Source organism: Euprymna scolopes, chromosome 4 (genome assembly GCF_053919585.1).
Source record: "Euprymna scolopes isolate OS-2025 chromosome 4, ASM5391958v1, whole genome shotgun sequence".
NCBI classification, from domain to species: domain Eukaryota; kingdom Metazoa; phylum Mollusca; class Cephalopoda; order Sepiida; family Sepiolidae; genus Euprymna; species Euprymna scolopes.
In genome coordinates, this window is record NC_136485.1 from 69,821,423 (window position 1) to 69,833,852 (window position 12,430).

A 12,430-nucleotide genomic window follows, 5' to 3' on the forward strand; every position below is an offset into this window, starting at 1 on the left:
TTCAACCATGAATATTTCTTAATGTTTAAGCATTTAAAGAAACAACTCTTAACAGCGTTATCTAATTTAAATGTAAAGTAGAAATAAGCCGCTTAAGACTTCATACCTTCACCTGACAACATAGAATTGCTGAAGTTTTATTTGGGTCGTTTTCATTTTATATGAAGTGAAGTATTCCTGAAGTTATTCTATGGAAACATTAATAACGCCAAATAAAGTTTGCATAATGGTAACTTGAAAAAAAAAAAAAAAAGAAAAAAAAAAATTTGGAAAAATCCGAAGTTGAAATTACAAAATTTCAATCTTGACTAACCATTCCAAGGTCAAAGTCATAATATGCTGGACTCCATCGACTACATTATTAGCCAAGTAAATTTTTGATGAACAGAACCAAAGTGATTCCCAAAGATGTAACTTCACCTTTCTGTAATCTTGGCTTAATTAAACCTACAAATGGAAAATATATAGCAAAGAGAAAGGACCACACAAAAACCATGTTTACTAGAGACTATGTAAGGAGATGACAGATGCCTGTTCACATTACATTTAAATGTTTGCATGTTAGTGTAATTCCAAATTCTAGCAGTCCAAGGAAAGAAGCTATTAGAATAGAAACTTTCTGGTATCTAGAGGCCTCTACAGTGAAGAGATATTTGTAAAACATGCACAGGAATGCAGCATTGTTGCGATAAGACAAGGGTTGGAGCAAGGTATTTAAGTATTCTTTTTTACACCCTGTCCAGATGTAGTAACAATACTGCATGCATTAGAAAATAGTGGCATTTCAAAAGTATAGGATACTGGTAGGTGCAAGCAGCTTGTTAGCCCAATAGAAGAAGCCTACATTCTTTGCAGACTTGTCAGTATTTAATGCAAGTCATTGCCTATGGATATTAGACCAAGTTCAACATTGGACTCATTTGTGAAACCACAAAAATTTTACAATCAAATATGTAGTATTTGTATAACTGACAGGTATTCTCATTTCAGATGTTATGTTTAAAATCAATAACCTTTCCGAGGCACCCTTTCTGAACTTCAGAATTTTCTAGATAAACTAGGAAATCTTTATCAAACTGTGATATATAATCCATCCCAGGTTATGCCAACATGTTGAAAATTGAGTTTGCTGTGCAAGTTGGTTAGTTCAAAGAGAGTTCAAGTTGTGACTAATGTCAAACACTAACTAGGGTCAGCAGTAGTCCTGAAATGTCAGTTTGTGTGAAAGATATGGGAAGAAAGAGCATGAAAGAAAAAGATATTTTTGTTCACATGCAAGTGAGTTTGGCTTCTGATTTTGGGCGAAACAAACATGTCGAGGGTTGAACTCTAGAATAGGTTGAAGAAACAAGAAAGCTAGAGTCAATGTTATAGCCCCCTCCCATTCACTCAGACAAAATAAGGAATTGGAATCATTGCATTGCCAGAAAATGGGCACTATATTTTCATGAGATGTTCATTACAGTATCAACCAGTGACTGGAAAACTGGTCCTAGCAAAGACCAGGAAACAAAAGGTATGGGGGAGGGACGGACACACACTAGACAGGTAATAAGAGAACTATTAATAATTACAAAAGACCCCCCCCCCCCATGTTACATTTGGAACGTGTATAAAATTTTTAAAATACTTTACCAATGGGAGTAAATTGTTATTTTGTCAGCAATGATCAGTAGAAGTTTTATGTTAACTGTAGCAAGGATTGAACCGTTAACCTCAAGAACATCACTTAGAACCATTAGGCTATATATTAATGTGGATAAAGAATTTTGTGTGAAACTCCATGCTTCTGAATTCGATAAAGATTCCATAGAATATTGTTACTACATCTGATGCACTAACCATTATCCTCTCCCTCTGAGACAGGATGCAAAAAGAACTTATAACCTAATAGGTTTCATACTGTCTGTCAAGCATTAGATCCCGTCACATCAGCATAGTATTTTATTCTTGTGCTCATTTTGCACATGCATGTGCTCACCCGCAACATAAATAACCCAATTCACCTGACTAGCAAATTATCCCTTCTCTCTAGAGGTCATTGATGCTGAAAGATTTTCTATTCTCATAATTTCTAGATTCAAAACACTCACCTTTAGAACTTACTCTATACTCGCCATTTTGACCATACCAACATGCAGATATTTAAATATGTGAATAAACGTTTGGTGCTCAAATTCAGCACCCTAGCCATTGTTGTCAGCAATTTGCATTAGATAAACAATTCATTTTAATGATACTTGTTTGGATAAAAAAAAGTACTGAAACAAGGTCAGTCAGCTGCTGATAACTTTCTATTATAGTTTGATCAGGAAAGGCCATCAGTGGTAGAGATATGTTAAGTTAATGATTGAAGATATAGAAGAGTTAAAGGAAAAGGTAGTTGAGCATAATGTGCCAAAGTTTTTAACCAAGATTTTGAGCAATGTCAACTAGCCTTGCCAGTGGCTTGTAAATTAGAATGACAATAGAACTCCAGAGTGGGGGGGGGAGGCATGAGTAATTAAGTAAATCTCAAATTAAAAATTTGAAAACCTTTGTCATTCTGAAATTATGAACATTTACAAAGAAAATTTAAAGGAAGTCTCAATCAAGAATAGATCCCACCTATTTTAAATAGATCTAAGCATGTTATTGCTTTGGGTTGTCTTGAGATTATATGAACAACAATTCAAAACAAGTTGAAAATACCATAGTATACATTCTTTTCCAATAATACATTTTATTAAAACAAGACCTGATGTTTGCGATTGAATAAAGAACACTGTCCCTTTTTACTATACTTATGTCACTTTTTTTTTTTTTTTAAAACTTTTTTATCCACTTCACCTTACAATTTTGCCCACTAATATCGTCATAAGAAACCAAATTAGCTTAAAATTTCATTGAAAGTGGATATACTTATTTTAAAGTTTTATGTAGCAGAACAAGCCCGAAAGAACTCGTTACCGATATAGTTCCAAATGATTTTGACCTTAATAGAGCTGAATGGAAAAAGATAAAATATGAAGACTTAAAAACGACATGGTCTCTGAAAGAAATAAACATTGGTTCAATCCCTGGAAAACCAAGCTGTAACGAGATACAGATAGCAGGCATAAAGGGAACAGTGTCTATTCTTAAAAGAGCCCTTGAATATAAGTTGTAACGGAATCAAGTGTTACCTCTAAGAGAGAGCCCCTTGATTTAATTTACTGAAGTTAAACAAAATGCTTTGGATAAGATTTCAAGAGGTTCTGCTAAAAGTCATTTTAAAAACCAAAGTACAGAGTTCTCAAAATACCACCATTTGGTTTGGAAATATACTTTTAAATGAATTGATATTGTACATTATATATTTTAAGAGTTTTAAGCAAATCTGATAAATGATCATAAAATGGCGTTTTCGGTAAGGTTTAGTTTTTAATGGCGAATTAAAATGGGTTCGCTTCGAACAATTAAAAATGTGAAATACGATTTTTCAAAACTTATTTTTACATGTTCATTTGTTTTGCAAAACAAGTAGCAAATTCATATCAATATTTTTGAAATTATAAATAGTTAGACTGCTAATGCTACAATTAGGAAGCTTTCATTTTTTACTTAAATACTCTAAGTGAAATACAGGGTGGAACAAACTTGTTGCCATAGAAAAGACAGGATTCCATTTGTTTGATGAAAACCTTTTTGTTGCAAACCATCTACTAGTTGGACAGTTGTGTACAAATTCCAAGAGCAATAGGAGTCTATTAGTCTGAAAGTGACAATGTTCAACAAACAAGATTGGAGATGTGCCAGTGTAACTCCTGCTTTCTACCAAGCTAAGTTATGACAACAGGACCATTGCCAGCACCTTCAAAATGTAAATCTGGATGATTTAACGCCCGAGGGCACAGCTCAATGAAGTTTCCAACTACAATTACAGTATAGTATGATTTCAAGTGAGCCATATGTCACCTCACATCTTCGAAGTCAGCTTGAAAGTTATCAGAGTGTGCCTGTATTTGCTGGACAGTGTGATGATCCGCTGGTGCAATCTGATGGCAGACCCTGGGTATGGCAGCAGGACTTTGCACTGGCCCACAAGTATAAAGTGACTCAGGCCCCTTATCGAGGCAGTAATTAAGGTTGAAGGCGGCTACATTTTATAGATGTCAGCTCTACTACATAATGAAGTTACTTGAATTGATTTTTTCAACAGATGTTTTAAAATAAAGTCTATGCCTTACTTGTCCACCAAGTTACATTCAAATATCCAACAGCTTTTTTTTATAACCTAGATTCGATGATAAGAACACCTGATGTAGAAAAACTCAATGACTGGCATTGCACTACTTTAATTTGGCCTATCATGGCCCTCTTCAGTTCAGGGATAGTTTTGGTACTGTTTCAATAAAGATTTTTTTTGAGATCACCTCAAATAAATATCTGGATTATAATTTGTGAGCGTTAGTTACATTTAAGATCATATAGATAAGATCACCAAAATGTCTCCGGACATAATTGGGCAGTGATTACAGACTGGATATTCTTGACTGAAACTTGGTGGACAAGTCGGGCACAGACTGAAGATTATTTGTACCAAATATGATTGAATGAGAAACAGGATTGGGAATTTATTTACAATTCAATGAGCGGTATTTTTTGGAGTCAACCTGTATACAAAAATATATTTACAAGGTCAATCAGCAGCAGCAGCACAAGTTCATCGATTGTAGTAAATGCTAATACATTAGCTTCAAGGCTCAATAGTTGTAATCTACTTATGATTGTAGTAAAGCATTTCAGATAAACTTAGCTTTTTAATAGGTTTCCATTTATTGTAAATTACCTTGATAGAGATTGTAGCAGTTTGAAAGATGTTTATACAATAGGAAACTACAATAAAAATCCTACCAGTAAGGGGGGGAAGGGTAGTTTGAATCAAATTAGAGTACAGAAAATTTAAGCAGGGGAAACTATTTGTAGAATGGAAAAAATTGAAGGGGGTTTTATTTATTTATAACTAGCGGGGCTACCCGGCGTTGCTCAGGACCGTATAAACAATGAGAAAATTGAACTGGATTTTGAATATAATTGTTATTCTTTGGAGAGAGGAATTTTTAATGTCAATGTATCATTTGCTATTTAAAACAAGAATTTTACCTACCCTAGGACAGCTATTACACATGTATGAATAATTGTACCTTCTGTAGAACAGGTAATTTACAGAATGTATATGAAATAAATTTACCTTTTTAGGACAGGTAATTTACAACACAAAATATGTTTACCTACCTTCGGACGGGTAATTTATATACATATAAAACAATTTAACATACTCTCGACAACTATTGACAACATGAAATAATTTCTCTTCCCACTAAGGCTACCATAATGTTAAGAAAATTAAAATCATTTTAGAAGATGGATCATTAAGATTTCCAAATTAATACATAAATACATTGTGTTGGTTAATGAGTTCACAACCCTTGCTTCATCATAAATGTCAACATTACTGCGTTTATTTCCTCCCTCACTATCAGCACTATTATTGTAAGAAAAATGATGTCATTTTTGGAAGATGTCTCAGCAGGATTTTAAAATTAATGCATAAATAGATTGACACAGTTAAATGATTAGACAACCCTTGCTTCATTATCAAATTCCACACTACTGTTTCATTTTCCCCCACTACCAACGACAATTTTTTTCTACCCCCCCCCTCAAAGAAAAAAAAAAAAAAGAGTAATTTTTGGAAGATTACTCAGGCTTTACAAACAAAATATATCGAGAAGATTTGTGATTAGGCAACCTTTGTTTCACTAGAAAATTCCACATTTCCATGTTCTGTCCCTCCCTACTACTGATACCATCATTTTAAATGAAAAAATATTTCTTGACTATAACTCGGGTTTTCCAAATCATTACATAAATGCATTGACACCAATGATCATTAAGCAACTTTTACTTTAACACAATTTCCAATATTAATATAGCCCCCCCCCCCCCTACTACCACAACCGCCAACAACACATTAGCAAGAGAATGTCATTTCCGGAATATGATTCCATAGTTATTCCATATTTTTGGAATATGACATTGTGGGAGATTGCATAGTGACCCAAAAAATGAGCATTAAACTCCAACCCACCCTAAAGTAAAGGTTTGTTAATTCATAGAGAACTCCAGAGCACGTTAAAAAGCAACATAATGTGTCTTTCGACTCACCACTACAACTATCCTTCGGGACAAGATCAAAGTGTAGTATCTGTTCTTCAGATGCTGCACTTCTATTTCTTGTTCTCTTTCGGTGGAGGAGAAATCCTTCACGACTGAGACAATTTTTATTTTTGTACCTTTTCTCCACGTTAAAAAACGACCCTGGTGTCTAACTCTGTCCCGTGGGGAGGCATAGTAAATAGGTACAACTATGACATCATTCCATGAAGTTAACATTGAAATTCAGAAAAATATTGTTGATCACCTACAGAAACTGATAAATTGTCTGAGATTATTTCATTACAAAACACGCCAATCAATTAACTCACATCAATTTTTTTTTTTTTTTTTTTTTTTTTTTTTTTTTAAATGTTACTGATTTTTCATAATTTTAACCCAAATCATGGCACCTCCCTTATGAAAAAAAATAACATTGTCTGGGCCGATTATTTCATAAACAGATCAATCAGTTAACTCACATTTCCTTTTTCATAATTCATGGATATGTTACTAATCTCAATCATTTTTTATCATTTTTTATCATTTTTACCCACATTATCGCCCCCCCCCCTCCAAAAATAATAACTGATGTACTATCTGGCTTTACTGTTTCATTACAAACACTAATCAATTAACTCGCATGTCATCATTTTTCATAATTCTTGGATATGTTACTAATTTCAACAATAAGCTTATAATTGTAACCCACATTTTCGCCCCTTCCCATTACGAAAAAATAACTGATATATTGTCTGGGCCGATTAATTACAAACACACGAATCAATTAACATTTCATTTTTCATAATTCCTGGATATGTTACTAATTTCAATCATTTTTTTTTATAATTTTAACCTGCATTATCGCCCACCCCCTCCTACAATAATAAAAACTTTGGTATGGGTTGTTTATTTCATTACAAACATCAATTGATTTATTCACATTTCATCATTTTTCATGATTCTTGGATATGTTATTTCGATAATCATTTTTCATAATTGTAACCCACATTGTCGCCACCTCCCTTACAAAAATAACTATATATTGCCTAGGCTGATCAATTTATTCTAAACACACCAATCAACTCATTTCATTTTTTATAATTCTTGGATATTTTACTAATTTCGAAAATCATTTTTTATAATTGTAACCCACATTATCGCACCTCCCCTTGCAAAAGTAACACTTGATATATTGTCTGGCTTTATTATTTCATTACAAACACCAATCGATTAATTCACATTTTCATCATTTTTTTATAATTCTTGGATAAGTTACTAATTTCGACAATCATTTTTATACATTTAACCCACATTATTGCCACCCCTTACGAAAATAGCTTTGATATATTGTCTGGGCCGATTAATTACAAACGCACTAAATTAACATTTTATCATTTTTCATAATTCTTGGATATGTTACTAATTTCGACAATGATATTTCAATTCTAACTCATATCACCCCCTCCCTCCCGTACGAACATAACTTCAATACATTATCTGGGTTTATTATTTCATTACAATCACACTAATCAATTAACTCACAGGTCATTTTTCATAATTCATGGGTACGTTACTAATTTTGACAATCATTTTTCATAATTTTAACCCACATTATCACTCCCCCTTACGAAAATAACTTATGTTTGTTCAAAATATACATGAAATAAAGTAATGTTTAAATCATAAACAGTTTCAGCCATTTCCAGCACCTACTTATCTCCCACCCCATGGTTAAAAACATTAAATTAATGCCTAAAATGTTAGAGCCATTTTCAGGACTGACTATTCCCACCCCAGCTAAAAATATGAATGGAATATAGTAATGTTTAACTTGTAAACGGTTTTGGCCATTTCCTGGACAGATTTCATATCCCCCACCCCTACAGTTAAAAACATACATGAAATAATGTAATGTCTAAATCGTAAACTGTTTCAGATAATTAGATATATTTTTAGACCATAAACTGCTTCAGCCATTTCCGGGACTTACTCCATATTCCCCTCCCCACCTCTTAAAATATATGCTGCGTCGGTTATTTTGTATTTTTTTTTTTTTTTTAGGTAATTCCTGGTAGAAAACTATTATGCTTACTTGGTCTTTTGGCTAAGATCAAAGTGTAGTATTTGTCTCCAGCATACAAAACTTCTGCTCTTGGAAGGGATCCACCACCGGGCTCTCGGGCTAGGTTTAAGGTGTTTTTTGCATACTAACTTACGTTAGCAAGGACAGACCCCCTCCTTTGGGGAGTCAGGACCTAGAGGACCGACTCCACATTTGTGGGAGCTTGGACCCGAAAACCGATCCCGTTTTTTGGGAGACTGGAATCTCTGGACCAGTACCACTAGCGCTGGTAGTTGATCCCTTTTTTGATTTTTTTTCGTTTTTGCATGTAATTTTTCTTTGTTTCGGTCTTATTTCGAGACTGGGATGGTCTACTTTCTCACCACTTAATTGCCTGAGCAGCACTCTGACCTGCCAGGCCAAAACTGAGTATTTTCGCTGCTCTCCCAGTGGATCGAGCAGACAGGGTTCTCTTTCTCGCTTCCGTTGGGGTAGTTAGTGGGTAGGGTGACGTGGGGTAGGGCGGGTGTTTCGTTTCTGCTCCCCTGTGGGCAGGGATGTCTATCCCCTCTCTTAATTGCGACGCGGCACTGACCCGCTAGCACCCACTGCGTCTTCTCTGCTCTCCCCCCTCGCGGGGGGGGGGATTTGAGCTGCTAACCCGACATCCCCGTGAGGGGAGGTCAAAAACACTAATTTCTTCTGAGTCTGCTCCTCCCCCTGGGTTTTCTTTTCTCCCCGCTACACTTTGGTCCACGTCAGCGGCCAGTGCTACCACCACGATGCCAGGCACGAGGGGTATGTCACCCCAAATGCGCAACATCACTCCCGCAGACGACTCCCCATGTGAGGGAGCTAATGCATCTCCCGGCAAGACGGCGCCAGAAAACAAGGTAGGGCCCCAGCGCGCGGCGACCTTGAAACTGGATGAAGGGGGGTAGACCCCCGGAAAACCACCTACAACTGCTACTCCCCACGAGGGCAGCCCGTCGAAAAACGCAGCTGCCGAAAAGCCTACAGGGGACAATGCAACGGAAGCTACACCTACAGCATCCCAAGTCCCAACAAGCGGACGGGTCTGCGAAACCTGTGTCACCGGCTCCCCAAAAGGGCAACTCCCCCTCAGCTGAAGAGATGGAAGAGAACAGCGCAGCCGAAAAAACAGAGGAGCTGGTCAATGCAATCTTAGCCTCTCTAAAAGCGCTGTTTGAGGAGGAGACCAAGTTCCCACCCCTCAGCACTCTAAGAGGGTAATGAAGGGAAGAAGAAAACCAGGGTGGAGGTAGACGCATCAACCAGTTCCAACAAACGCAAACTGAGAGCAGCGTCACCCCCCACCTCTGCGACTGCAAAAACCGCTGCTGGGAACACATCCCCAGGAGGGGAGGCACCTCCAACCCCGAAAGAATGCCACCCAGCAGAAAAAGAAAAAGAGGAACGACCTGGAAAGCAGAGAAAGCCAGCACGCGATAGCAAATGCGGACTGGCCAACTGACTGGTAAAGGTCAAACCTCTAGCTCTGCGAGCCCGACAACGGTCACTGAGCAGCCAACGGCCTCGCCTACGACTCCAGTCCCTGGACCAGCAGACACCCAACCGGAGGGAGGATCAGCATGGGGTCGTAAAGAACAGCATGAAGCCAGAGGACTACAAGGAGCTCTTCAACTCCAAGTATAAGCAATACACGGAGGGGAACACCATCCAACCTCTCCCGGGGCAGGTCGAAGGCTTGGAGAAGAGAGTCCTCTCCTTCATCACATCAGACACGAAGACGAGGGGTCTGACGAGTGTCAACAAGGACACCATGCTGAAACTTCTGTTGGAGCAGAACATCCCAGCCAGTTACGTCTGCAGGCGGAGCTACGCGCAATGGGATGTGCTGCTTCCCACCCCCGAAGACCCGACAAACTGTCCAGGACCACCCACCAGAGCAGGAACATTAAGCTGCAGCCGGTGTACCTGAACAAGAGGAGGGCAAACGTTTCCGCCTTGAACGTCCGCTGTTACATGGAAGCCAACCAGCTGGGAGCCATCCTCAGCCAGTACGGGGACGTCGAGGAGGTAACACCAGTCCGCGGTCAAAGGAACATCATGACCGGGCACTACAAGATTCAGATGGTCCTGGACAAGGCCGGCTTCTATGGAATCCCGGCGACGCTGAGGTTTGGGGACTGGACGCTTTTACTGATAGTGGAAGGTAGAAAGCCCCACTGCTGGCAATGCCAACAACAGGGGCACATGGCCAAAGACTGCCCCAAGAAGACCAGGAACCCACCCAAAACGGGCAAAGAAGCAGCACCAGTCAAAGCCTCCGCTCCCGCTCCGACCACAAGCCTCCCAGAAGAACAAACGGGCTGGGTGACGGTCACTAAAATAGGGAAGACACCCCAACAGTCATCCTTACAAACAGTGACCAGAGACCAACCCGAAAAACAAGAGGCCATGGACACACAGGCACCCCCCTCCTCAAACAAGAGGAAATTACAAGAGTCCGAGGAGGAGGTAATGTCTGAGGAAGAGGAGGCAATAACAGCTCTGGCGAAACTGAGATCAGAAGGGCCAGAAGGAGGAAGAGCAGGAAGACACGCGCCGACCCCCCTACCAAGAAAGACATTACAACAGTCGCACAAGCTGAGCCCCCCGCTACCCCACCATCCCAAGCAACTATCCTCCTCCCTCCCCAAAGCCCCCAGAAACCCTTCACTGCCCCCCTTCAACAAACCAACAAACTGAACAGTCCACCCCCACCCCACGTCCCTCTTCTCCGCCCCCACCCAAAGAGACCCCTTCCCCAACAACCGCAGTGCGCAAAGAACGCACCAAGAAACACCCTTTCCTGCCAGGAGGTAGGATCTGTGAACCCGACCCTCACCAACCAATACCGGACTTTAAAGGACAACAGAAGGTCCGGTACAACAAGTTGAGGAGCCTGGTGTACGTCGATGGTGACAACATTGCGGATCCCACCAAGTTTAAAGACGTTCCCATGTTGACCACTTTTGTTAGGGTCAACAAGGACTCTAGGACAAGCCCTCTGGGCAATGATAAAGGCAGCTAAGGATGCGATCCCGGGCCAGCAGCTGGTGGACAGGGACCATCCGTCACTGAACAATTTCTTCTTCAAGTGTGAGGGCAGAGTCCCTGTGTATATCCACCCCTCATTCTACAGGGCACTTAAACTAACCTTCCCCCTGGATGTGGGAGGTGTGGCCAAGGACGGAGTACCCTCAGCAGACTTGCTTACCGGCAGCCTCGGCCAGGCCTGCCATGTCCTCACTGCCAAGGATTTCAGACCCGTCTGTGACACTGAATAAGGTAAGTGAACATGGCTACATTGAATGTGAGGGGGCATCAGGTGTCGAAGCAAGGCCTCGCGCGTTGTAAGACTTGGTGTCCCTTAAGGTAGATATTGCCACTATCCAGGAAACCCACTTTATTTGTGACGAGGATTGTCAGGTGCTGGTGAACGACTACGATGTCGACTCAGCATATGGCAATACTTATAGTCGTGGAATCTCCTTGCTAGTGAGTCGAACCCTGTCAGCGTCGGTGAATGTTGTTCACGCAGGCGAGGACAGGCGTCTGGTTGTTGTTGATGTTGCCGTTAATTGCAGTGTTGTTCGGATTGTCGCAGTTTATGCTCCCAATTCTCACGGAAAGAGGGCGTCCCTTTTTCGACGGTTGGAGGGCTACTTAGTGGATCCAGAACGGTTAGTGTTAATGGGTGATTGGAATGCAATCCTTGATCCCAAGATTGATAAGGTCGGGGGGACTAGTGGGTCGGTGTGGTATGACAACAGTGTCTGACCTGATGGCCTTGTGTGATCTCGTCGACTGATTCCGTCTGGATTACCCGGGGCGGGAGATGTGGACGTGGCATTCTGTAGTGCCTTCCCATCCGAGTACTTACTTGGATCGGATGTTAGTTAGAAGAGGCGACGTAGACTTTCTATCGTGCCCCACATTCCACTTGTTAGGACACTCGGACCATAAACTCGTTATGGCCCGTTTGAACTTAAGTGCTAGGCCTAAGCTAGCCGGATACTGGAAGTTCAACAGCACCTTGTTGGAGTTGGAGGACTACCGGTTGAAGGTTACCGAATTAATTCAGCGGGCTTTAGTGGGGGCAGTTACAGGGAGTAAGTGGTGGGTTAGCCTTAAGGCCAAAATTAGACGCTTCTTTGCCCA

The 12,430-nt window shown here is 40.1% G+C and overlaps 1 protein-coding gene across 2 annotated transcripts in view; it reads right to left on the reverse strand.

The window, feature by feature from the left end:
• The window catches only part of LOC145268291 (eukaryotic translation initiation factor 5A-1-like), a 62,246-nt gene that overhangs the window by 6,164 nt on the left and 43,652 nt on the right, over window positions 1-12,430 (reverse strand). The gene's annotated exons all lie outside the window — the stretch shown is intronic.